Source organism: Macrotis lagotis, chromosome 3 (genome assembly GCF_037893015.1).
Source record: "Macrotis lagotis isolate mMagLag1 chromosome 3, bilby.v1.9.chrom.fasta, whole genome shotgun sequence".
In the NCBI taxonomy this organism is placed as follows: domain Eukaryota; kingdom Metazoa; phylum Chordata; class Mammalia; order Peramelemorphia; family Peramelidae; genus Macrotis; species Macrotis lagotis.
The window spans coordinates 229265166-229293099 of record NC_133660.1 but is presented as its reverse complement, the minus strand read 5'-3'; the positions used below and the strand labels follow the sequence as shown (position 1 = coordinate 229293099).

Sequence of the window (27934 nt, the reverse complement as noted above, 5' to 3'; positions counted from 1 at the left end):
AAACCATGTTATCTGGAGAACAGATTATTATAGCAGTACCTCTCAGGACAGAGAGGTGGAAGAATAAGAGAATAGAATGTTAGGTATATTTTCCCAAAACTTTTGCTTGGGTATTAAAAAAAAAATTAACTTTATAACTATAGAATGGGAGAAAGTTAATGAGAAAAAGAAGTGAGTGTTTTTAATGGACTCCAAATTTAGTGAGTCAGTATTGAGATATACCATCTGCAGACCAGGTGATAGTCTTATAAGCCCAAGAGCCCTAGGAACTACAGTTTTTCCAGACCACTGACCTTGTCTTCACTTTTGACCTTTTAGGCACCATTGAGGACAGCAATCTTTGTGGGAAAGGAGCCCAACATCCCCACTTAATTCTGACCACTAACCAACTGCTAGTAACAGGCAGGTAGATCCAAGAACTTTGGGAACCAGTAGCACCACCCAGACCACTAGTACTGCTTAAGTCTTGGCCTCTGTAAGCCATTGCAAGGAAGCCACTGTCTAATTAGAGATGGGACTTAATAACTTTCTCTGTCTACTACACACCCACAACTCTTAAAAACCCAGAAGATACAAGTTGGTGCATTGTCATGGATTCAACATCAGAAACTGATAAGATTTTATTATTGGTAAGGCATTAAAGAAGATCTATTATAATCTGATTTACTGCCATACCCCAAGAATTACAGATATATTACATCTGAATTTAAACTGAAATCTCCTACATTTGTATCTTGCCATATTAGAATGTGAACTTCTTGAATATGGGACTGTCATATTTTTCTTTTTATGTCTCTAGCACTTAGCACAAATCTTTGTAAAGCATAAGTGTTTACATTTTACATTTTAATTTGACTAGCCAGTACAGTGACCAGGAGTTTGAACCCTCTGGCTAGACTGTAAAGATTATTCCTCTCCTTGACCTTTCATGAGTACATAGGCCAAAGTCACTTGAGATTATGGATATCATTTAGGATTCTCTACCTGTGTTCTGAGACTGGGATGGAAAAAGTACAGTGTCATTTCCAAACAGGGTCTCAGCTCTGTATTGGAAACTTTTATTCATTTGATTAGATGAGCATGTATCTAGCAGTATACCTCTCCCATTTTTATGTCTCAAAATTACATCTTTGAAGGAATTTTGTTTGATTTTGACAAAGGTCATGGAAGAGACCCTGAGAGCCTTTAAAAGGTGCACTACCAAATCAATTGCTTATTAAAAAATTAAGCACAATGAGATCTTGTTTTCTTTATGACCAGTCTGTCACTGTGTAACTATATTTAGATTCTTGTAAAATATTGTTTGTCAAAATCTGCCTGTTCCTTCATTGAGACCTTTAAATTCTTCATCAAGGATATCTTCAATTTGTGTGTAAGATTACTCATAAATATTTTGTAGAGATGAGAAAGTAGACATGAATTGCTATTTATTGATAGTTTTCTATTTTTTGTATGTAATAAACTCTGATCCCCCCCCCCCCCCCAGATGTTTTCCATTATTTCTGTTATCTTAACAGTCCCTCTCTCAGTGACCTCATTTGTTTCCCTTCTGGTATGGACCATATCTGTGCATTTTTGATATGGTGTAAGACTTGATTCTTCTGAAATTTTTTTTTCTTTTACCTGGAGAATTTTATTTCTTTTTTTTTAATTTAGAAAGGTTTTATTTATTTTCAGTTTTACAATTTTTGCCCCAAATCTTCCTTCCTTCCCCCACCCCCCACAGAAGGCAGTTTGTTAGTCTTTACATCATTCCCATAGTATGGATTGATCTAAGTTGAATGTGATGAGAGAGAAATCATATCCTTAAAGAAGAAACATATAGTATGATATATAGCAGAATTACATAATATGACAATTTTTTTAAAAATAAAGGTACATAGAAAGTCTTTGGTCTTTGTTTAAACATCTGACTTCATGATGTCTTTAGACTCCTCCTTCTACTCTCATCACACTCTTAATTTGCTTTGTTGTATAGTTGTTGTTCATTATGTCAGACTCTTCATGACCCCATTTTGGGGTTTTCTTGGTAAAGAGCCTGTAGTGGTTGCCATTCTACATTGTCCCTGATTGAAGTTGATCATGGTCCACTTTGTTTCTTTTTTTGAAAATTATTTATTTATTTATTTAAGGCACTGTGATTAAGAGTGACTTGCCCAAGGTCACACAGTGGACTTTGTTTATTTAGGGATATTTCTACTACTTTATAGAATACTTGGAGGGAGGAAGAGGACAAACTCCTAGTCTTCAGGTTTGAAATCTGTTATGTGGAAAAGGAACTAAACTCATTTTGCTTGTCTGCAGTGAGCAGAACTAGGAGTAATGGAATTAGACTTGAGATCTCAAAGTGAAGTGAGTGAACTGCCTTGGTTGGTAATTCATTCTCTCCTACAATGGGCCTTTACACAAAAGGATGATCATTTGTTGTAGCTATGTAATAAAGAAGGGTATAGTTCTTCAGTTACAGATTGAACTAGTTGACCTCTGATAGACCTTCTAATTTTGAGATTCTGGACCTTGAAGTGAGCACTGTACGGTAGATTAGTCGGTTATTAAGCTTAAATGCTTGTTGAACCATTTATAGACATGTGAAATCAAGTATATATAACAACTGCTATCCTATTTGTTCTAACATGAAAAATTATCCTTAACTTGAAACCCACATTTATAAGAATTTGAGAATATTTTTATAGTTTGTGACATATTGTCATTTATTTTATGCAATCATAATTTTAATCTCTTTCAGCTTGTGAAGCTGCACAAGATATCACAAAGTTGAACGAAGTGATACAATCATCAGTATTTTTACAAGTAAAATGAAGATTAGTTTTTAAAGTAAGTTTACTTTCCTTTTTTTTTGAAACAATTTAAACATCTGTAAAATAGAAATATGTGATGTAGCATGCATTTGAAAAACTTAGAATCTAGTTCAGCACATTTATAGTGATGGAAGTATTGCTCCTGGCAGAAGGAGGTAAGTGCCTAATTAGGCAGCATGCATTTATTGAGCACTTATTGTATGCCAACCCTTCATGTACTAAGGACACAAAGGCACAAGTGAGATCACTGTTTTCCTTTCAGGACTTAAATTTTAAAGAGGGAGGTAAGTGCATTTATCAGAATGAGAAAGTAATGACCCAGTGAATACAAGATAATTGAGGGTGAAGAGGAAAAAAAGACCAGGAAAGCCCTAATAGGACCTAAAGTAGCAAGTCAACATGAAGGGCAGTCTTGCAGGGAAACTAGGCATTCCAAGAATTAGGAGGGAAGTGGGAGTTTATTCTGGGCATGGGAATAGTCAGAAGAAAAGCAAGGAGATGGGAAAGGTCATGTGTGAACTTCAGGGAGAGACATGTATGAGTGGATTGTTTAGAGGAGAGAGTTAAGTGTAAAAAGACAGGGAGCTAGGCTATGAAGAGATTAAAAGTGACAGAGGAGTTTCTTTTTGGTCTACAAGACTATGGAGTTTGTTGAAGGGAGTATCTTAAGAAAATCCCTTTGATGGCTACATTGAGCATTTATTGGACTGGGAAGATGCTTGAGACTGGGGGACTAGCTAGTCTACTCTACGAGATCCTGAGGACCTGAACTGGGTCGGGATCTGTGTGAGTGGGGTAAATGTATGAATTCAAGAGATATTCTAGAGATGGAAAGAACAAGATTCATCACCTGATTTGGGTATATTGAATGAATAGGAATGAAGAGGAAGGATGAAAGCAAGATTGGAAACTTGGTTGGCAGAGTGGGTTTAGGGAGAGAAAAGAGTTCTGTTTGAACATGCTGATCTCTAGATGAATTCTCTAATAGTGGTTAGTCATGTAGGCCTTGAATTCAGAAGAGAGATGAGAACTGAAGTTATAGATCTGGGCATGACTGGCATAGAGATGGTAATTGAATCCATGACCTCTTATGAAATCCCTAGTGCTTGAGGAAGAAAATAGGGCAGAGTCTTGGAGTACAAAACAATTATTGTGTATAACATGCTAAATCAATAAAGGAGGCTGACTGAGATGGAATGATTGGGCAGATAGGTGAACCAGAAAGGAGAACCAGGGAAGGGAAGTAGATAACCATGGAAAGGGTGATGACCTGGCAAAATAATAACAAGTAGAAAGATAGCTTCACTGAAGACACAGAGTAAGTTTGAGAATTGAGAGGCTCAAGGAGAAATGGAATGATGGGAGACCATAATGAGTCAAAGAATTTTCAGATTTCTTGATCAGGGATGTGGAACACCTGGATCATGGCAAGCTCAAAGTTGTGTGACCATCTCTTTATGAAAGCTGAGACCAAGTGGGAAGAGTATTTAGGAATTGAGCAGATTGAGGAATTGGAAAATTAGGATGTTTAAGGAAACATTAATATAGAAGTTGAAGTCCCCCGGTATGAGAGCAGGAATTGAGATGGAGATGAATACTATGAGCCGAGTATTGAATTCCTTGAGAAAATAGGGAAAGTATGCCTGAGTCAGTAAATATTAGCTCTGGAATGCAGATTGGGTGATAGGTACAGATATTAGGAACCTCAGAGTAGGAGAGATTGCTGAGTGATTGTGGCAAAGTGATAGTCTGGAAATGACATTGGGGATTAAGGAACATTCTGCCTTCTCCACTTGAAAACAGAAATTCAAAGGGTATGAGCAAAAGTATCACTAGTACTAGTGATACTAGACTTGAGGTAAGCCTTTCTCTTACTGGGGACTGAAAATCATGAGAGGTGAGGGGAAATTTCTTAAATATAGACTGGGACTTCCAGAAAGCACAGTGGAAGGAGTCAGGAGGTTGGTTGGTTCTTGTCCTTCATTATGGAAGACCAAAATGACATCCCTTTGTTTGAGATGAATGACAGTGTGTCCTACTGTGTGAACATGTCTGTGTGAACACCTGGGGTGGGTACTCTAAATTTGCAGATGTCATGAGCTGCTTCAATTCTGCCTTCCTTCATAGAGTGTAGCCCCCTCGCTGATGAGGGCACACCATGCTGGGCGGTCCTATGCCAGTGTCTCCCATGCTATACAGTCAGTTCTAAAGTACTTCAATGAGACCTGCAGGGTGTCATGGTATCGCTTCTTCTGACCCCCTTGTTAGCACTTGCCCTGTGTGAGTTCTCCATAAAATAGATTTTTTTTTTTGGGCAAGTGTACTTGTGACATTCTAACAGTGTGTTCACTCCATCATAGTTGCACTCTCTGTAGTAATATTGGAATGCTAGGCATTTTAGCTCAAAAAAGGACCTCAACTGTCTAGTACCTTCTCCTGCCAGGTGATCTGCAGACTCTTCCAGCATGGTGCTGGTAGACTATCCAGGATCCACAGGCACATAACAATGAGGTCAGCACAAAGGCTCTGGAGACCTTCAGTTTGGTAGTCAGTCTAATACCTCTTCTCTCCCATACTTTATTTCAGAGCCTGCCAAATACTGTGCTAAGTGGAAGGAGTAGGAAGATATTGAATGAATGTAGTTTGGCAATAGTGAGATCTCTGGGATTGAGAGAGATTATAATAGGCCAGCACAAAATGATAATTCAGAGATTGATTGAATGGCTGATATATTCCAGTACTATACTAGGCCCTGAAGGGGATACCAGAAAAAGAAAAGACATTTATTTATATCATCAAGATGTCGTGACCTTTTGGTCATCCAGATTTTTTATTCTTTGAAGATTGTGTTGTTATATAATTTCCAGCCAAAAACATCACTTCTTCAGATTTTATTAAAAAAAAAAACCCAAAACAAAACCTTGTAACACTCAAGCAAATATAATTACCATGTTGACTATGTTGTACAATGTTTTTTTGTTATTTTGTTGTACAATGCTTTTTGCATTTTAAGTCCAGGATCTGGTAGTATACTTCATCATCAGTTCCATGAATGAATAGTTGATTATTACATACTATCGTTATGTAGTTTTCCTGACTGCTAACTTCTCTATGAATTAGTTCATACAAGCATTCTCAAATTTCATCTATCTTTTTTATGATTTTTTTTGCAGTGTAATAATAATATTCTATTACATTCATATCCCATGATCTCTTCAGCCATTCCCCCAGTTGAAGGGTACTGACTTTATTTTTAATTCTTTGCTAGAACAGAAAGTGCTTCTATAAATAACTTTGTACATATGGATCCCTTCCCTCTTCTATTTCTTTGGGGTTTATGCTTAATCATGCTTATTCTTGAATAAAGTATTCATAATCTGCAGGCATGAGACTTTTTAGTAATCTACAAGTTTTTTGGCCTCTTTCAGTTTTGTTCCTATTCTTCCCCTATCTTCCCCCCTCCCATTTCTTTCTACCCTTCTTCTTGTCTTTGCAGTGAAGTCACAGAATATTAAGGTATGTCTTATTTTTTTTAAGGTATGTCTAATGTAGACTTGGTTTAGAGATGCTTATTGAGTTATTTATAGACTTTTCCTCTAAAGCCAATGTTACTGCAGGAGCTGCAATTGTATGTTTGCTTGGTTATGCATATGCAAAGTGGTGAGAATGACCAAATTGGTCCCTGAAAAGATGCATGTTAAAACTTTGCTTCTCTAAAGAGAACCTGGGAGCCTTCTTGCTTATTTCTGGCAAGATGAAAGATTCTCCTTATACTCTGCAGTCCTTTACTTGCTCCCTGAGGATTGTTCAATCCCACCTCACTTTTGTCCTTACAATCCCTAGCTTTCTTCAGAGCTCATCTCAAACATCACATGAACCTTTCGTCTCCTTCTCCCTACCCCTGCCTCCATTAGTGGATACCATCTTTTATGGTACAAATAAAGCTATTTGTACATATTGTCTCCCTCCACAGAATTTAAAGTCCTTGAGGCAAATGTTTAGCATTGGGCCTAGTTTTAGTAAGTACTTAGTAATTCCTTGTTGATTGTTTGGTCAAAGAGTCAAAAGTTAAATTAAGCTCATCAGATCTATAGGTTTGCGGTCTATTTTGTGTGTTATTTTGTTTTATGGATTCAGTGACCAAAAAAGTGGTCAGTCTAGTGACCAATTTGCCAATGAATCTCTTTGCATGCATCTGTGCTAGTCCTAAAGTAGCAGCACAGTTTTTCTTTAGGTCTATTTAAAGCCTTTGCTGGTAGAATTTGGGAGAACCCAGGGTAACTTCCACACATGAACAAACATTGAAATCAGATTTTTGTTTCGAAAAAAGACTATACTAATTGGATTTTAGAGTTAGAAGCTGTTATCTAGATCATGAAGTTTTAACCTAGGATCTATGAACTTGTTTTTAAAAAGTATTTCAATAGTTATTTCAACAACAGTTTTCCTTAAATTCCTTCTTATTTTGTTTGATACATTTTTAAAAAATGTTCTGAGAAAGGGGTATTGGCTTCACCAGATTGCCTAAGGAGTTTGTAACATAAAAGGGTTTAAGGACCTATAATCTAGACCAACCTGATACATGAATCTTCTTTAAGACATCCCTGACAACTTGTCATTCATCCTGCATTTGAACAGTTTTGTACTGAGGGGTTTCCTGAGGAAGCCCAGTTTATAAAAGCACTATAGCATCAGAAAAAAGTTTTGAGTGACTTGAAAATTTTAATCAATGCATTGACCAGCCTTGTCTCCAGAGGACACATGATGAAGCATGCTGCTCACCTCTTGACAGAGGTGATGGATTTAAAAAAAAAATTTTTAATTAATATTTTGTTTTCCAATTTTATATAATAGTATTTTTGTAAGGTTTTTTGTAAGGTTTTGAATTTTACAATTATCCCCCCCCCCAACAAAAGGCAGTCTGATAATTTTTTTTTTATAATTTTCAGTAGACTTTTATTACATATTACTTCAATAACTCAAAAACCCAACATATTAATAGTGGTTTCCCCTCCACATATGCAGACTGCAACCTATTCACAACTTCCCATTTTGTGCCATTTTTTTTTCTGGATCTTAATGTGAATCCTAAATGTAAGGTAATATTTACCCTTATGCTGAAGACTTTCCTCTCATTCTAATATTTCATGGAGATCAGTGTATCATTCAGCTTGTCCAGCTATTTCCAGCCCCATTATTATTATGGTCACATATGTTCTTATTTATTTATTTTTTTCTTATTTTTTCTTTTTTTATTTTTTTAAAGATATTATTTGAGTTTTACAATTTTCCCCCAATCTTGCTTCCCTCCCCCCCACCCCCACCCCACAGATAGTACTCCGTCAGTCTTTACTTTGTTTCCATGTTGTACCTTGATCCAAATTGGGTGTGATGAGAGAGAAATCATATCCTTAAAGAGAACAGAATTCTCAGAGGTAACAAGATCAGACAATAAGATATCTGTTTTTTTTTTCCAAATTAAAGGGAATAGTCCTTGTACTTTGTTCAAACTCCACAGCTCCTTATCTGGATACAGATGGTACTCTCCTTTGCAGACAGCCCAAAATTGTTCCCAATTGTTGCACTGATGGAATGAGCAAGTCCTTCAAGGTTGAACATCACTCCCATGTTGCTGTTAGGGTGTACAGTGTTTTTCTGGTTCTGCTCATCTCACTCAGCATCAGTTCATGCAAATCCCTCCAGGTTTCCCTGAAATCCCATCCCTCCTGGTTTCTAATAGAACAATAATGTTCCATGACATACATATACCACAGTTTGCTAAGCCATTCCCCAATTGAAGGGCATTTACTTGATTTCCAATTCTTTGCCACCACAAACAGGGCTGCTATAAATATTTTTGTACAAGTAATGTTTTTACCCTTTTTCCTCATCTCTTCAGGGTATAGACCCAGTAGTGGTATTGCTGGGTCAAAGGGTATGCACATTTTTGTTGCCCTTTGGGCATAGTTCCAAATAGCTCTCCAGAAGGGTTGGATGAGTTCACAGCTCCACCAACAGTGTAATAGTGTCCCAGATTTCCCACATCCCTTCCAACAATGATCATTATCCTTCCTGGTCATACTGGCCAATCTGAGAGGTGTGAGGTGGTACCTCAGCAAAGCTTTAATTTGCATTTCTCTAATGATTAATGATTTAGAGCATTTTTTTCATATGACTATGGATTGCTTTGATCTCCTCATCTGTAAATTGCCTTTGCATATCCTTTGGCCATTTGTCAATTGGGGAATGGATTTTTGTCTTAAAAATATGACTCAATTCTCTGTATATTTTAGAAATGAGTCCTTTGTCAGAGTCATTAGTTGTAAAGATTGTTTCCCAATTTACTACTTTTCTTTTGATCTTGATTACATTGGTTTTATCTGTGCAAAAGCTTTTTAATTTAATGTAATCGAAATCATCTAATTGGTTTTTAGTGATGTTCTCCAACTCTTCCTTAGTCATAAACTGTTCCCCTTTCCATAGATCTGACAGGTAGACTAGTCCTTGATCTTCTAATTTGCTTATAGTATTGTTTTTTATGTCTATGTCCTGTAACCATTTGGATCTTATCTGGGTAAAGGGTGTGAGGTGTTGGTCTAATCTAAGTTTCTTCCATACTAACTTCCAATTATCCCAGCAGTTTTTATCAAAGAGGGAGTTTTTATCCCAATGGCCGGACTCTTTGGGTTTATCAAACAGCAGATTATTACTATAATCCTCTTCTGCTTTTACACCTAGTCTTTTCCACTGGGCCACCACTCTATTTCTTAGCCAATACCAAACAGTTTTGATGACTGATGCTTTATAATATAATTTTAGATTGGGTAGTGCTAAGCCACCTTCGTTTGCATTTTTTTCATTAAGCTCCTGGCAATTGTTGACTTTTTATTTCTCCATATGAATTTACTTACAATTTTTTCTAACTCATTAAAGTAATTTTTTGGAATTTAGATTGGTAGGGCACTAAACAGATAGTTTAGTTTTGGTAGAATTGTCATTTTTATTATATTAGCTCTCCCTATCCATGAGCTGTTGATATTTGCCCAGTTATTTAAATCTGATTTAATTTGTGTGAGGAGTGTTTTATAATTGTTTTCAAAAAGATTCTGAGTCTGTCTTGGCAAATAGACTCCCAAGTATTTTACACTGTCTGAGGTTACTTTGAATGGGATTTCTCTTTCTAGCTCTTCCTGCTGTTTCTTGTTAGACATATATAGAAAAGTTGAGGATTTATGAGGGTTTATTTTATAACCTGCAACTTTGCTAAAATTGCCAATTGTTTCCAGTAGTTTTTTAGATGATTTCTTGGGATTCTCTAGGTAGACCATCATGTCATCTGCGAAGAGTGAGAGTTTGTCAATTCCTTCAATTTCTTTTTCTTTAATTGCTGATGCTAACATTTCTAATACAATATTGAATAGTAGTGGTGATAATGGGCACCCTTGTTTGACTCCTGATCTTATTGGGAATGCCTCTAGCCTCTCCCCATTGAATATAATGCTTGTTGATGGTTTCAGATAGATACTGCTAATTATTTTAAGGAACAGTCCAATTATTCCTACACTCTCTAGTGTTTTTAATGGGAATGGATGCTGTATTTTGTCAAAAGCTTTTTCAGCTTCTATTGATATGATCATATGATTTCTGATAGGTTTGTTATTGATATAATTTAGTATACTAACAGTTTTCCTAATATTGAACCAACCCTGCATTCCTGGAATAAATCCTACTTGATCGTAATGTATTATCCTAGTGATGACTTGTAATCATTTTGCTAAGATTTTATTTAGGATTTTTGCATCTGTATTCACCAGGGAAATAGGTCTATAATTTTCTTTCTCTGTTTTAACTCTTCCTGGTTTAGGTAACAGTACCATATTGGTTTCATAGAAAGAGCTAGGCAGAGTTCCATCTTTCCCTATTTTTCCAAAGAGTTTATATAGGATTGGAACCAATTGTTCCTTAAATGTTTGGTAGAATTCCCTTGTGAATCCATCAGTCCCTGGGGATTTTTTTTAGGGAGTTCAATAATGACTTGTTGAATTTCTTTTTCTGAGATAGGGTTGTTTAGGTATTTAATCTCTTCTTCATTTAACCTGGGCAACTTACATTTTTGTAAATATTCATCCATTTCACTTAGATTATAAAATTTATTGGCATAGAGTTGGGAAAAATAATTTCAAATTATTACTTTAATTTCCTCCTCATTGGTGGTGAGTTCACCTTTTTCATTTATAATACTAGCAATTTGGTTTTCTTCTTTCTTTTTTTTAATCAAATTGACCAGAGCTTTATCAGTTTTATTGTGTTTTTCATAATACCAACTTTTGGTTTTATTTAATAATTCAATAGGTTTTTTTTGCTTTCAATTTTATTAATTTCTCCTTTAATTTTTAGAATTTCTAATTTGGTATTTGATTGGGGATTTTTGATTTGTTCTTTGTCTAATTTTTTTATTTGCATGTTTAGTTCATTGATTTCCTCTTTCTCCAATTTATTCATATAAGCATTTAGAGCTATAATATATCCCCTGAGAGTTGCTTTGAATGAATCCCATAGGTTTTGGTATGTTGTTTCATTATTATCATTATCTAGGATAAAATGGTTAATTCTTTCTATAATTTGTTTTTTGGTCCACTCATTTTTTAAAATGAGGTTATTCAGTTTCCAATTTGCTCTGGGTCCAGTCTGATAATCTTAACAGTTTCCATGCTATACATTGATTGAAATTGAATGTGTTGAGAGAGAAATCACATCCTTGAGAAGAAAAAAAATATTAGAGATAGCAAAATTATGTAGTACATAAGACTTTTAAAAATCAAAGGTAATAGACTTTGGTCTCTGTTTAAGTTCCACACTTCTTTCTCTGGATACAGAGATACCTCTGTCCAAGGTACTCTAAAATTGTCCCTGATTATTGGATTGATGGAATGAGCAAGTCCATTAAGATTGATCATCACTGCTATGTTGCTGTTAGGGTGTACAGTGTTCTGTTCTCATCTCACTCAGTATCAGTTCGTGCAAGTCTTTCCAGGCTTCTCTGAAATCCCATCCCTCTTGGTTTCTAATAGAACAATTTAAAGATGAGGGAGACATGGTCAAGTTTGAGGGTAACAAGGGAGCAGCTGGTAGGTAATGAGAGATTAGAGATGAGAGTATAAAGATACTAGTGAAGTGAAGTCATTTACCCGAAGAGACTTAATAGAGAAATGGAATCAAGGGTCCATAGAGAGGTGTTGGTCTGGTCAAGTTAAAGGGCCACCTCTTCAGTCATCTAAACCAAATTGAAAGTGCATAAGTTGGGAAAGATAACTGAGTGATGTGACAGGGAATTCATTAAGGAACAACCTTAATTTTTTCAGAGATGTATAGGTTGAGGTTCTTAGCCAGGTGCAAAGGGTATTGTCACAGAAGGCTGGAGGAAAGATGGGATTATTTGAAATAGCTGCTGTGGAGACAGCAGAATGATTAGAGAGGAGTAAAGTGGGGTAATGAGGGACCAACTGGGATTAAATAACATCAATTTGTAGTTGACCTTGATGATCCAGTTCCTTGATTAACTCTACCACCATGCCGCCTGCACTTGAATAGGCACAAAAAAAAGTGTCTGGTGGGTATTATCTAGGGTTGGTATTTGGCAGTAGGTGATAGGCTAAGGGTTGGGGGAAGAAGATTGTGAAGAGATGTGAGTCAACACGGCATAGAAATAAAGGAAAAGGAGGAGAGAACAGTCAGTATTTACTGAATCCTCTTCAAGTTTCTTTGCCTCTCTTTTATTTATTTTTTCCAGGTTAAAAATCAATTTATTAATTAAATCAGCCAATAATCAATGATGTGAACAAAGAAGAAAAGGCAATTTCTTGTGTCACCTTAAATCTCTGTATTTCCTTTCTGATAAGACCTCTCCTGAGAAGCAAATGGCAATCCCTATTGGTGGACACTTAATAAGAGGGTAGACTATGTCTTCTTGGTCTTTTCATACTATTTCATTGATAAATGAGGGGAGTGGGAAGGGAGGTCAGCTGAGGAATGAGGTCTGGTTATGAGATTAGGAATTTCTAGCAATATGGTTTGCCTCTCTTTTAAAACACAGTGACATGAACTGGACACAAAGCTCTGTTAAATATCTATGAAAGAGAGTATAAGATAGGATTTTTACCCTGTACTTGTCTATCATACTCATTTTAATATGTCTCAGTATCATGTTAGCTTTTTTTCAACATGACTCACACTCAGATTATGGTTGACCATGACCTTTCAGATTGATTTAAAACACACCCACCCACCACACACATACACACACACACACCACACACATACACCACATACATATACACCACACCCACATATACCACACCTATCTACCACACACCCACACCCAAACCCACATACAGAACCAATCTTTCTTGGGTTTACAATACTTTGTAGTAAGAAGAATTTGGGATTTTTAGTCAGAAGACCTAGAGTAAATTCCTGGCTCTGCCACTTAGTAGTTGTGAAAGCCTGGATAAATCATTTATCCTTTTGGATCCTTGATTTCCTTGTCTGTAAAGTGGGGATAATAATACTTGCACTACCTGACTTAAATGATCAATCATTTCCTAACTATAAAGTATCCTTGAGTTGTTGCCTTGTGTTTGTTTTATGGATTTTCTGTCTTTAAGAGGCCAATTTTACATTTAATTTTTTCAAATATTTTATTAGTTTTTCCAAATACATGCAACAGTAGTTTTTACCAATTTTTATTTGCAATGTAATGAGCTTTATATTTTTCTTCCTTCCTCCTCTCCCCTTCCTTACCCCCTTCCCCTAACAGAAAGCAATCCAATCTCTGCAATTATAAACATTCTTCATTTAATTTCAAGATATTTGACCCTGTGACTCTGAAGTTTTGATCGGGTAATTTTTTTCTTTTATTGGCAATATTAAAACCAATCTAAATCAGTATAATTTGAAATTCACTGAGGCTGGTTCTTTTATTCAGCTCTTAAATTTAGATATTGGAAAGATGGGTCTCAGTCCTGATTCTTTGCTTTCTACTTTTCTTCTTAATCATTTCAGTCATGGCTGAATCTTTGTGACTGCATTTGGGATTTTCTTGCCAAAGAATGGTTTGCCATTTCATTTTCCAATTCAGTTTACAGATGAGGAAACTGAGGGAAATAGGATTAAGTAGTTAGTGTCTGAGGCCAAGTTTTTTGAATTTGTGTCTTCCTGATAGCAGGCCCTGCACTCCATCCACTTTAGCACCTAGTGTTCTGCTCTACTTTTTCCTGAATCCTGACAGTTGAGACAGTCATTGTCCTTCTTGCACCCTCTCTTCTATTATCTGAGTAATGAGTTGTTTTCTCCTTTGGAGGTCATAGTTTTTAAATTGTGAAACTGTCCATATGAATAGAGTTTAAAGCTTTGAAATCATGATTTTATCAGTTGCTTCTTATTTTAAAATTAGAGTCCCATGTAATTTTTTTCTTCACAGAGTCATCTTGAAGATACTTTGTTTTTATTTGAGTATTTGATTTTCTTGTGGGCATTCTCTCTCGATGGCATAGATCATGTTCTCTTTATAACTTAGGTAAATGAACTTTGAGAAGTGCTATGACTAAAAAATTAATTACTTTATTGCCCATTTGGTTTAATCTCTTTGTATATATGGTTGTTCAGAATGCCAGAGCCACTTTCTGGCAAGGACTTTTACTTTTTTAGGAACTTACAAATAGATTGATTTTTTGAGTTTAGCTTGTTTCCAGGTATTGTGGTAAGCATTTTCCTTTTTAAAAGGTATCTTATTCCCCATCCACCCCCCTCACCCCTGACCTACCTTTTATTACTCTGGAGTCTTATATATTAATTTCTTATATCTTGGTATATGCTACCAGTCTTGGTAATAAGGAGTACAATTAGATTTTTTTTTTTATTTTTTGGTAAGGCAATGGGGTTAAGTGGCTTGCCCAAGGCCACACAGCTAGGTAATAAGTGTCTGAGGGCAGATTTGAACTCAGGTACTCCTGAGTCTAGGACCAGTGCTCTGTCTACTGTGTCACCCAGCCACCGCTACAATTAGATTTTTTTTTTTTACAATTAGATTTTTTAAACAGTATTCTTTAATTCTTAATATCTAGAATAGGTAGAGGCTGTTCAGAGTAGGCAAAGAATGTATGTTGAATAGTATTTTAGAGTTAGAGAATCTAGATTCAAATTTCCATCTTGTCACTATAATAATACTGGGCAAATCCCTTTCCCTCTCCAGGAATTTTGGGCATCTGTAAAATGAACTGGTTGAATGAGATCAATGGTTCTCAAAGACCCCCTGAGGTCTTTGAGGCCAACTGCTTTCATAAGAAAAAGACATCTTATAAAATGATAAATATCAATAAATATAACCTCCACAAATAGTTTTTTGGGATAGTGGTCATCAATTTTAATTTAGAGTCTTTTAGGCTCTTGAAGATAAAAAACTTTGAGAACTACTAAACTAGATTGTTTCTAAGATCCCCTTTAGCCCTAATTCTTTTCCTAAGCTCCTTATCACAGTTATTGTTCAACTGAATCATTTCTATATAATTTTATTGTTTCTTCATATATTCATCCTAAATGGTCTAACCTAAATACCATATCTATTACCTCATTTATCTTTTCATTCTAGAGTTTTCTGTTTGGTCAAATTATGGCCACTAATTTATTCATCTTTGATCTCTTAGGCAAAGATTATTCCTGAGACTATAGAATTATGTTCTTGAAATCATTAGCTTCTTCTCCTATCTCTGATTTTTCCTTAGGTTTTTAATTAATGCTTTGAATCTGTGAAAATTTACCTTCCTACAGGTCATTTTCCTAATTGCAGGAATTTAGAGCTGGGTGAGCCTTTAGAGACAATGTAGTCATTTTATAGATGAGGACACTGAAACTCAAGTTAAGTAACATCCAGCAGTGAGGTGGTGCAGTGGAGAGCTGAACCTGAAATGTGGAATACCCAGGTTCAAATCCACTCTTCAGTACTTATTAGCTATGTGACCCTGAGTGAGTTACTTAGTTTCTGCCTATGTATAAGAAGTCAATTAGTACCTCTTAGGGCTTCTCTGAGGAGAGAATGAAGTAATATTTTTTTAAAGTGCCAAGAAACCTTAAAGGAAGGGCTATTTAAATGCCCTGTTTAAATGGTAATTCATCATCATTGTAATCATCTTCATCTTCATCACCATTAATTACTCTTGTTTCTTTAGATTGTCCATCTAAGAAGTGAGAGGTAGGATTTGAACCCAAGGTTTCATTCAGGTTCATTCTCTTTCCTATCTGCCAGTCTTGTTTAATCGTTTCCTTCTTTCTTAAGATCTTGAATTTCAGTTGTTTCTGCCTAGATTTTCTTCAACTTTTATTTCGTTAAGTAAGTAATTCTTCCCTTTTAGAAGGGCATCTGCTAGAATGATCTATTTTTCTACTTAGAATTTTTCCCAAGGCAGTACAAATTTGTCTGATAAACTATGGGCAATGAAATTGCTTTTATGGCATAAACTTAGGGTATTTTAGTCCCCCCAGTATGACTATATGCTTTTTAGGTTTTGCAAAGCTGTGGGGTTAAGTGACTTGGCCAAGGCCACACAGCTAGGTAATTATTAAGTGTCTGAGCCCGGTTTTGAACCCAGATACTCCTAACTCCAGGGTCGGTGCTATATCTACTGTGCCACCTAGCCACCCGACTATATGCTTTTTATTTTTTTTTCTGACCTCAACAAGCAATAAGCAAAATGAACATTTTCTTTCTACAGCATAGAAGAGAAAAAGGATTGCACATGAAACTGAATCTCCATTTCTATTGTTTAAGTTTATAATAAATTCAATAAGTAAGTTTCAAAACTTTCCTATTTATAGACTATTTCCTAATATAGAGTATTGATTATTCAATCAGGGAAGACCTTCTTCCCGAAGGTACATCTTTTCAATAATAATTTTCATCCAGTGATGATCTCCAAGGCTTAACATAGTTCCCAGCACTGAGTAAGCTTCTGGTGGTAACATTGTGGAAAGAATGGCTTAAAGCTGCTCCTGGAAGGGTGCTGATGAATGAGATGAGGGAGAAGACTGACTGAAGTCCTTTTTAGAAGGGAGAAAGGGGCTGTGTAGATAGTTAAAACTATAACATTTTCATTCACTATAATAACAGACTCAGGTAAAACTATTTAACACTAAGTCATTTTGAGAATGTTGGTCTCAGTACCAATATCTACTTTGACTTTTGGTGACATCTTCCTCACTTGAAATTTTTCAGCCTTTGCTGCTAGGAAATTGGTTCAAAGTCAATTATTTGGAAACTAGAATTGGTTCATTTCAAATTTTACACTTTGCTGGAGGGTATGCTGGTCCTATTATGGGAGAAACTTTTTAAACTTAAAAGATTGTTTTATGTGACAAAACATCAGTCACAACTGAAAATCAATACAAAAAGTTATTTTTGTAAATTGTTAAACATATTCCATAGTTGTGTAAAGTCATATATGATGTTGCTATCTGCCTTTTAGTGGGGAACAACAGTCAGTTCTTGATTACCCCTCTAGTGATTGGGAAGGAAAGAATGGAGGTAAGTCCAAATACTCATAAATTATAGAGACATCATGGTGTAGTGGATTAAACCCTGGACTGAGAAGCAGGAGACCTTAGTTTGAATCCTGTTTCATATACTATCTAATAGGAACTATAGAGAAGTTAATTACATTGAGAGTGTCAACTTCATCAGTTTTACATTGTATACTATAAACTTTACTATAAACTTTATACTATAAACTTAGACTGCTTTTACCTCACAGAATAATTGAAAGTAAATATTTTTCAACTCTTAAAGGGACATGCAAATATAGATTATTTTAACATTTCATTTCTATTTGGTTTTGCAGTCTTAAGAGAGAGTGAGAGAGAGAAAAAGAGTATTAGTTTATATTCATTTTATTAAATTTAGAGAAATATATGGAACCTTGTGATGAAAGCCTGATTCAGGAGGAGCTAGAACACTATTCACCTCTAACCTATATTTCTGTGGTCTCCCACTCAACTCATTTTTAACATTAACTTGAGCAATATGGTATACTGGATACAGAGTTGTCTTCAAAATAAGGAAGAGGGGCAGCTAGGTGGTGCAGTGAATAGAGCACTGGTCCTGGAGTCAGGAGGACCTGAGTTCAAATTTGGTCTCTAACACTTAATAATTACCTAGCTTTGTGGCCTTGGGCAAGCCACTTAACCCCATTGTCTTTCAAAAACCAAAAAAACCCCTAAAACAAAAAAAAACAAGGAAGAGCAGGATTCAAGTCCCTTCTTTGACATATACTGGTGGTTTGACCCTAGACAAGTCACTTAACTTCTAAGTGTTCTTTTTATTTTTTGAAGATTTTATTTATTTTGAGTTTTATAATTTTTCCCCTAATCTTACTCCCACCCACCCCCACACACACAGAAGGCAATTTGCCAGTCTTTACATTGCATGGTATACATTGATCCAAATTAAATGTGATGAGGGAGAAATCATAAAGTATAAGAGATAGCAAGATCAGACAAGAAGATATCATTTTTCCCCCCTAAATTGAAGGTAATAGTCCTTGGTCTTTGTTTAAACTCCACAGTTCTTTCTCTGGATACAGATGGTGTTCTCCATCGAAGACAGCCCCAAATTGCCCCTGATTGTTGCACTGATGGAATGAGCAAGTTCATCAAGGTTGATCATCTCAGGGTGTACGATGTTTTTCTGGTTCTGCTCATCTTGCTCAGCATTAGTTCATGCAGATCCCTCCAGGCTTCCTTGAATTCCAGTCCATTCCTTTCTAATAGAACAGTAGTGTTCCATGACATACATATACCACAGTTTGCTAAGCCATTCCTCAATTGAAGGACATTTACTTGATTTCCAATTCTTTGCCACCACAAACAGGGCTGCTATGAATATTTTTGTACAAGTGATGTTTTTATCCTTTTTCATCATCTCTTCAGGGTATAGAACCCAGTAGTGGTATTGCTGGATCAAAGGCTATGCACATTTTTATTGCTCTTTGGGTATAATTCCAGACTGCTCTCCAGAAAGGCTGGATGAGTTCACAGCTCCACTAACAATGTATTAGTGTCCCAGATTTCCCACAACCCTTCCAACTATGATCATTGTCCTTTCTGGTCATATTGGCCAGTCTGAACCTCTTTAGTTTAGTCTGAACCAACTTTCTAAGTGGCAGTGAATTGTGTCATTGAATGTCTTGAATGACAGAATCTCCTTATCTAGAAGTTCCCTATATAATTGAAATTATGATTCATTTCTTATCCATATATGAAGCAAGATAATTTACTAATATTGAGGAGGTAGATCTGGTTATGGATGAGGGTTAAATTATTCCTTACTCCCCATTGCAGTTTCCAGACTCCTCTGCTACTAACACTCAGAAACTTATCCTCCTTTTGAAGTTCATTCAATCGGTATTTATCACTCAGTCAAGATTCTGTTCACTGTTGTCTCCCAGCTTCTAGGGATATCCTTCTTCCTCATTGAATAGAGTATGTGACTTTCAGTCTTTCTTTCTTCCTCAACACCTGCCCTCATACTAGGGGACTTTAACAAGCCTATTAATAATATGTTAATCTCTCAGTTCCTCAACTTTCTTATTTCTCTCCACATTAGCTTCACAGATATATCTTTGATTTTACTATTACTGATAAATATTTCACATCCATGTTCATGAACCCTAAAATTCCTTTATCTGATTATCACCTCTCTTTTTGCCTTACACCCCCCAAAATCCTGTTTTTTGTCCTTATTGAGAAAATTTCCTCTTCCCTTCATTTTTCTGTCAGGCTATCATGCCTGCATTAGCTACACACTTTTCCCTTTTCTATTTTTGATACTTTAATAACTTTTACAGTGTTCAGTTCTATACTGCTCCTCAACCTTGCACTACTCCCACTATTTTTTGCCAGAATTTCTATTCACATTGAAAAAACACAAAATCATGAAACTATTCCTCTAGAAATTTGTGTAACATTTTGTTTATGTAAATTTATGTAAAACCATCCTAGAAATTTATGTAACATTCTCAATTGGGGTCTCACTGGTCAAGGCAATCCTTCTATACTTCTTTAATTCACCTACACTCTCACTCATCAGTTGTAGCTTTTCTACCTCTTTTTTTAAACTTATGAGTCTTCTTCCCCTCATCCTCTTAGCCTAGAAGCTTGTCTCATTTCACTGAAAAAAACTGAGGCTATTTGTCTGGATCTCCCTTCTTCACTTCTCATTTCACATCAATCTGATGATGGCTGACACTTTCTCTTTAACATTATCTCACAAGATATTACCCTTTTTTGCCAAGACTAACCTTTCTGCATGCAGAAGTGATCCTATTCCATCTCTTCTCCCACAGATGACCCCATTATCATCTCCCTGTCACTAATCTTCGGTTTTCCCTATTCATTTGCTGCTTCATTGCTGCCTGTAAACCCACCCTTGTTTTTTCCATTCTCAAAAAGACTTACTTGATCTAATCCATTCTTGTTTGCTCCTTGATTCAACTATCATCTCTATGTAGATATTTGTACAGCCCTAACCTCTAATCTCATATCTACGACTACCTTTTAGATACCTTGACTTGGATGTCCTATAGACATTTTAATGTCAAAAACTAAACTTGATTTCCCACCAAACTTTCCCCTTTCCCTAAATCCCTGGTACTGTTGAGGATATCCCTACCTCCCAGTTTCTCAGGCTTCCTATACCTAGGTGTCATCCTTGACTCTTCACTTTCACTTCTTATATCTAATTAACTAACAAGTGCTGTAGGTTTCTACCTTCTTAAAATCTCTTGTACCCCTTCCTCCTACAAAACCTGCTCCCACCCTGGTGCAAATTCTCATCACCTCATGCCTGGTGATCTTTCTTAAGTTTTTCTTCACTAGTCTACTACCAACTCAGCTTTCAAATTGATTTTCCTAAGTCATGTCTTACCATTCCTCAACTGCTGTTCAGTCAACTCTAAGAGCCCCTCTATCAGCTCTGGAATCAAATATAAAATTCTCTCACTTCACAACCTGGCCTTTCCCTTTCCAGTATTCTTATAACTTATTAACTCTCTTGTACTCTCAGATCCAGTGGCACTGATCTCCTTGCTGTTTCTATCACAATATTTTCCATCTCCTGACTCTCCAGGATTTCTCTCTCCCTTCCTTCCACACCCCCACACCTTTTCATCATCTCTCCCTCCTAGCTTTTCTGGCATCCTTCAAGTCTCAACTCAGATTCCATTCACAAGAAGCCTTCTTAATTATAGTGCTTTTTCTTTGAATTTATCTACAGCTTAACCTGGCTTTATCTATCTATACATAGTTGTTGGCATGTTTTTCTTTTCTATTAGACTTTGAGCTCCTTGAGAGTGGGTCTACTTTTTGATCCTTTCAGTATTTTCAGTAACTTAAAAAATAGTTATTGATTGATCAAAGAAGTTTTTGAGAATTTAGTATCAATATTTAGGTAAATGACAGAAATTGTGAAGGGAAGCTGCTTTCTTTTTGAAATAAATACAGAATTCATTCATTAATTACCTTCTGTTTAACAGACATGCTTTTGTGTCGGTCCCTGGCTTCAAGGAGCATTTTTACATGTATATAAATTAGCAGATTGTGATAGAGATAAGGAAGTTTTCGTTTTCTAAGAAGACATATAAAATCTGATTTTTTTCCCCTTCTCACTCCTGTTCTGCATGTTTTCCCCTTCAACACATAGATATTTAGAGATGGACAACTCTATTGATAACTCCTTTGGTTGTGATATAATGAACATCCAGAATTTGAGGAGCATTTACTAGTACATAAGGTTAAATACCCCTGTGCTGTATTTGTGAGAGGCTGGTAAGGAAAAACTACAGAGGTTAGGCAAATATGTATTAGACGTAACCTGCATTGTTGAAAAAAATAGCCATATTTATGAATATTGTTATTGAGCTGAAGAAGTGGACTTCTTTGTTTTTTAAGTGGTTCGCTCTCTCTCTCTCTCTCTTTTTTTTTTTTTTTTTAGTTTTTGCAAGGCAAATGGGGTTAAGTGGCTTGCCTAAGGCCACACAGCTAGGTAATTAAGTGTCTGAGGCCAGATTTCAACTCAGGTACTCCTGACTCCAGGACCAGTGTTCTTACCCACTGCGCCACCTAGCTGCCCCTTAAGTGGTTCATTTTTAAACAAAAGTATCTGATTTTTTTTCTTTTAATATAAGACTGTTTTAGAGCTCTTCAGGCCCTTCATTGACTGTCTATTTTTGTCTGATGGGTTTTTAGAAATGAAATACGCACACCTTTAAATCAGATTTAAATCTAATTGGTTGCTGGAGGCATAAACTTTGGGATATTATTATCATAATTTTATCAGTCATTTTTATCATAAGCATAATTGCCATGTATTTTCCTAAAAGTTATGTAGTATGTGAAGTCTAAAATATGTTTTTTTTGTATTGTGCTTTTCTACAGGTTTCCAAAATGTAGCATGAGATTCCAGTCTGTCTGCTAGGTAAATATAGATAATTAAATAAACTTTGAATATTTCAAGGTTTATTCTTCTTTTAATTGAATGCTTATGATTGGATTAAGCATACTTTTGGGGGAGGTGAAAAGGGGAAGGAAGGACCTACCTTTCTGATTAAAGTTTAGTTAGAGGAAATACAACTTCTGATTGTATATATTTAAGGACTTGAACCATGATAATATATCTCCAGTTTTATTTAACAGAAAATAAATTTAATAATGACCCGAAAGTCATATTGCTTGTCTTTTGGATTCTTTTCTAAATAAGTATATCTAAATTATGTTCTACAAAAGTGTAAATAAAGATACTGCAGGAAAAATTTCAATTGTAAATACTATTTCCCTCTCTATTAAGTGTGGCATTGTGCATGTGCCAAAAATGGTTATTATATATGCCAGGTTTTTTTTTGGTAAGGAAGACCCTTATTTTTTATTTTAAAACTTCCCTTTAACATCTAGTGTTTTCTAACACTTTTATTTTAAAACTTCCCTTTAACATCTAGTGTTTTCTAACACTGTTGATTATATGACCCTCTTGACTAGCATTCGTGAATTCCTTTTTCCTATTTCTCAAGCTTGGAAGTATTCCTTGTTCAAATTAGTTTGAGATATGCTACTTTAGTTTGGTTTTCTCTAAATATTGGAGATAGATTGCACCAATCCTAAAGAGCTTAAAGTAATGGTTGTGGTCAATACTTCGGTACACAAGGAAGTGAAAATTTTGGAATTGTGGTGATGTATCTTAAAACTTAAATGAACTGAGATAAAATAATGGGTCAATGTCTTTGTTAGAAAATGGAAAATATACAAGGGACAGAGGAAAAGAACAAGGGTGAAGAGCCAGAATACAAACTAAGACAGACTCCCTGGGATAACAGAGTAAAGCCAGTAGCATAAAAACCCAATGAGAAGACAGACTGAAGACAAAGAAAACATCTAGAAGAGGTAAAAAAACAATATTACACACTCACACAACACATGCAGAGGGTGATGGGAAGAAACAGGAAAGCAGGAATATTCCTCTTGTTCTTTTTGTGGGAGGGAGGGCTTGGAGGGAGCAAAAAGAACACAACCTTTTCAGATGATTTTTTTGCCTTTATTCTCTCCCTCTCAGTTTTGTCCCCCTCTTTTCTACTGTCTCATCTTTCTCTCTCCCTTCCTTCTACATTTGCGACATGGTGAGGATCAGATAGCTGGATGGCACCACAGTGCAGAACACTAGACCTGGACTTAGGAAGATCTGAGTTCAAATAAATCTGCAGATATTTAATACCTATGGTAACCCTGGGCAAGTCACTGAACCTCTGCTCCTGTAACTTTTATTTTCATCATTTATGTAATGGGGAGAATAACAGCCCCCTATCTGTCATAGTTGTGAGGACAAAATGAGATATCTGTAAAGTACTTTGCAAAACTTAAAGCAATTTGTCCAACTCAGGTGCTACTCTTTCTGTGAATATATCTTGATTCTCCCAAATGAAAATGTCCTATCCTTCCCCAAGTTTCTTACAGTATACCACTCTTCACATTCTTCCTTCTCTTATATTTATTTCTGTACTTCTTTTATCTCATTTTTGGAGTATAAGGTTCCTATACTAGGAGCTATGTCTCATTTTATTGGGGGGGGAAGGGGAGATAGTGTTGTAGAGAGGTAGAGCTATGGTACTTCGGAAACAAGAAGTGGTACTTGGGAGAAACAAGAAGTCTTGAACTTGGGAAACAAATCCCTTGCATATGCATGTGATCTTAGTTAAGTCACTCAGCCTTGCTAAAACTCAATTCACCAGTTTGTAAAATGGAGACATTCAAATTGAACTACCTGGTTTTTCAGGTTTCCTACACTGTAAAGTGCTTTCTATGTGTGAGTTGTTGTCATCATCATTGTTCTTATCTTTTTTTGGGGATTGGAACAACAGTGGTCCTGGGGCAGGCATGTCATCATGCTATGATTTTTAATATATATTATTCATCAACTATTGCAGTGGTAGATAAGTTAACTGCATTTTATAATTGACTAAAAGCATAGAGGTGCAGCGCAACCTAAGCTGATTGAAAACATTTGGCGCAATTGCAATAGCAGATATAAGTATCTACTTTGTTCTTATTCCTTCTGGATCTCTCAGAAGTTTTTGTTTCTTTTATCTTGGGGATTATGAGCATTTGGTATGATGCCATCTGTTAAAATATTGTTCTTAAGTTTTTATGGAAATGTTAGACTATAGTTCTTTCATAATGGTCTCATTTCAGTACACTTATTGAATCATCAAGAATGTTTTGAGGTCTCCTCATTTGTGCATATTTGTGCATTGTTACTTTCTGAAAGATACTGAATTTCTGATATTTACTTCTAGCTGTTGGGTCATTTCTTGCTAGTATTCATTTCATAGGTGTTAAATTTTTGCAGCCTGCATAAACTGAAATTTAGATCTTCAAGCTTAAGCCATTTATAAATTTTTGTGGTCATAACCTGATTCTTAGTGACCATTATAGTGTTTTAGTTTTTTATACAAATTCACATGACAGTAATTTGTGGAATATCTCTTATCCAACATAGTTTTGCTTGAGTTCATATGGATATCACCTTTGATGACACTCTTTCAGATCTCAGCAGTTTCACAACATATTCAATAAGTTCAAGAGTGTGTACCTGTTAGTGTTCTTATTGTTTCATTGAAATTTGTTATCTCCTGATTCCATAAATTTTTTTCCCAAGTTTTAAACAGTTAATCCTGTGCACTGATAATGTCTATTAATTCTCCTCCTTGGTTTTTTTGTTTTTGTTAGTTAGCATTAATCTTTTCATAGTTTCTGTAGGGTGAGAAGTCACTTATATCCTTAATATTTCATGACTTTTATCTGATTACTTTCCATATCTGTTATGGACCCATTCATAGTACCAAAAGTGTAAATGTCAAGATTGGTGTTATGTAGGTATAATTATTTTGTATTCTTCCCACACTTTGATTCCAGGATGCCAGTAAGTCTTGAAATGATGACTAGTGAGTCTTTATGATGGCTGTGCCTTGACTGGAAGAGCTCAAGGTAAATTTGCCTTTGCTCATTGGTTCAAAGTGACCTGGATTCAAGCAGAAACCTTCACAGTATTCCTCAAACTTGAGACTTTGCTCAAACTCCCATTTTCCCTCATCTTCTTTTCATACTTCCTCAACTCATACTTTTCACTTCCTGCCCACTATTTCTTTTTAATTCAGTTCTGGCTACTAGCTTTTCTTTGTCTAATCTCACTGTATATAGTATCCTATACTATCTTTTCACACTGATTTCTCTCCCCATCACCTCCATCTACTGATTTCTTCCCTGCTACCTACATATATACTCAATTATTTATAAAACAATTAACAGTCCTCAATAGATACCATTAATAGATTGTGCCTTAGTAGAAAATCCATCGGTAGATGCTAATACTCTTTCTGCTTGCTGTTATCCTCTGGTTTTCCTCTCTTTCTCAGCCAAACTCCTTGAAAAGCCATCCACATTTGGTTCTTATTCTACTTCACTCTTTCCAAAACCCTCTGCATTCTGGTTTCTGATCTTATCATTCAGTTGAAATTCTTCTCTTCAGAATTACCAGTGAGATCTTAATTGACCTCTTCTCAGTCCTTAACCCTTCTTGACAGCTCTGCAGCAACTGCCACCATTGATCAATCCTTTTCTCTGGTTACTCTTTCTACTCTGGGTTTTCATAGCACTACTTTGTCTCCTGTTTCTCCTCCTCATCTGACTGTTTCATTTCAGTCTACTTTGCTGGGTCATCCTTACTATCCCTCCCCCTAAGAGCATCCTAAAGCTCTGTCCCAGATCATCTCCCTTCTTGTTCTTCCTTCTATATATTTACTGGGAAGATAGTGTAAGAACAGAAATACAGAAAAATCAGGGACATGTTTTCTCTTCTGCCACCTCAGTCTTTGGGGTTAATGGGCACAGAATTAAAGCAGTCGCTACAAAGCATTGCCCTCACCTAGCTTACTTCCCAGCGCAACCTAAACTACTGGATGAGATGCTCCCTTTAGGCAACTTATCATTGGTTTCATTCACTGCTATGCTTGTCAAGCTGATTATCTTTGGGGTTATTCTAGCCATCTGCTATGGATTCCACTTCCTGGAACCCTGGTAGCTCTTAACTTTTGAAGCTCAGAAAGCCATGGCCTAAGAGCAGATAAGAATAGAAAATAGGGATTGTAGCAACATGAGAGTTTTGTCATTTCAGCCTGACTGGGGAGATAAAAGCCTTTCTCCCCACATAAAAGGCTCTATCATTTCATCTTCCTTGCTCACCTTAAGTCAGTGAGAGACTGCCCTCCTCTTTTTTCTTTCTTCTCTGTCTCATTTGATGATCTATCTAATTCCCTTAGAGTCAGTGATCATTTCTCCACAGATGACACCTAGCCATCACCACCTGCCCATTGGGCATTTTGAATTGGATGTATGTGGTAGATATCTTAACTCAGCATGCTTCAAACTGAATTTAGTATCTTTCTGTCCAACCTCAGCTTCATAACTTTTCTGTTACTGTCCTGGGCACCACGTTTACAAGCTCGAACTCTTCCTTTCACTTAGCCAGCTGTGTGGTACAATAGACATATTAGACTGTCCTGCTTCAGACTTTAAGCAGGTCAGTTTATCTCTGTCTGCCTTGGTTTTCTCAACTATAAAATGAGGATAATAATAGCACTCACTTGATGCTGTCTTGAGGATCTGATGAGATCATATTTATTAGGTGTTTAGTATAGAGCCTGGGTCCTAGCAGAGCCTGCCCTTCCTTGGATCTGCACACATCTAAACTTTTATAAAATGGTGTTTCTCCTTTCACATTTCTCCTAGACATACCCTTTCCTCCATTCACATGACTGCCATCTTTGTCAGTCCCTCTTTACTTCTCCTCTGGACTATTTCTTATTCTATTGATCAGTCTCTTTAGCTCAGGTTTCTCCTTTTCAGAAGTGTAAGTTTGATCATGTTAATGTATCTATTCAGTGAGTTCTAGTGACTTCCTATTTTCTGTAGGGGTAAATAGAAAGTTTTCTGTTTGGTATTTAAAACCTTTCATCACTGGATTCCACTTCTCTTATGACTCATTATTGATCATATATTCTACTACTCACTCAAACCAGTCCTCTTAGAGTCCCTCTCCATGATTTTTTTTTCACTGTCTCTCCCATGCCTGGAATTCCCTCTCCCCCTGCTTATCTTGTAGAGTTGTTGTAATTTTTGTTTTTTTTCCCCAAAACTCAGTTCAAATGTCACATTTTATGCTACCCTTTCTCAGCCTCCTTTGATTTCCCTCAAGAAACTACTTTGCATTTATTTGTTTGTTTTATGTAGATACAAGGGGATGACTGAAGATGAGGTGGATAGTATCATGGGAACAATGAAGATGAAACTAGACAGTCTTTGAAAGATAGTGAAGAAGACTCTGGTTTGCTATGGTTCATAGGGTTACAAAGAGGCACTAAATATACATACATTCATGTATGAGTGTGTATATAAATATGTTTTTCATGTTCTTTCCTCTAATAGATGACCATCTCTTGAGACAAGGACTGTTTTATTTTTTTCATTTT

The 27934-nt window shown here is 36.1% G+C and overlaps 1 protein-coding gene across 6 annotated transcripts in view; it reads left to right on the top strand.

The window, feature by feature from the left end:
- PCGF3 (polycomb group ring finger 3) overlaps positions 1-27934 on the top strand; it is a 130309-nt gene that overhangs the window by 28948 nt on the left and 73427 nt on the right. For 2 of the 6 annotated variants that reach the window (XM_074230110.1, XM_074230105.1), the window contains exons 2-4: positions 2747-2835; positions 22299-22338; positions 23145-23297. The gene's annotated coding sequence lies outside the window, so the exon portion shown is untranslated. Of the gene's footprint in view, positions 1-2746; positions 2836-16585; positions 16661-16682; positions 17395-22298; positions 22339-23144; positions 23298-27934 lie in introns of those variants that run through there. The other 4 variants (XM_074230106.1, XM_074230107.1, XM_074230108.1 and 1 more) reach the window with 4 other exon arrangements.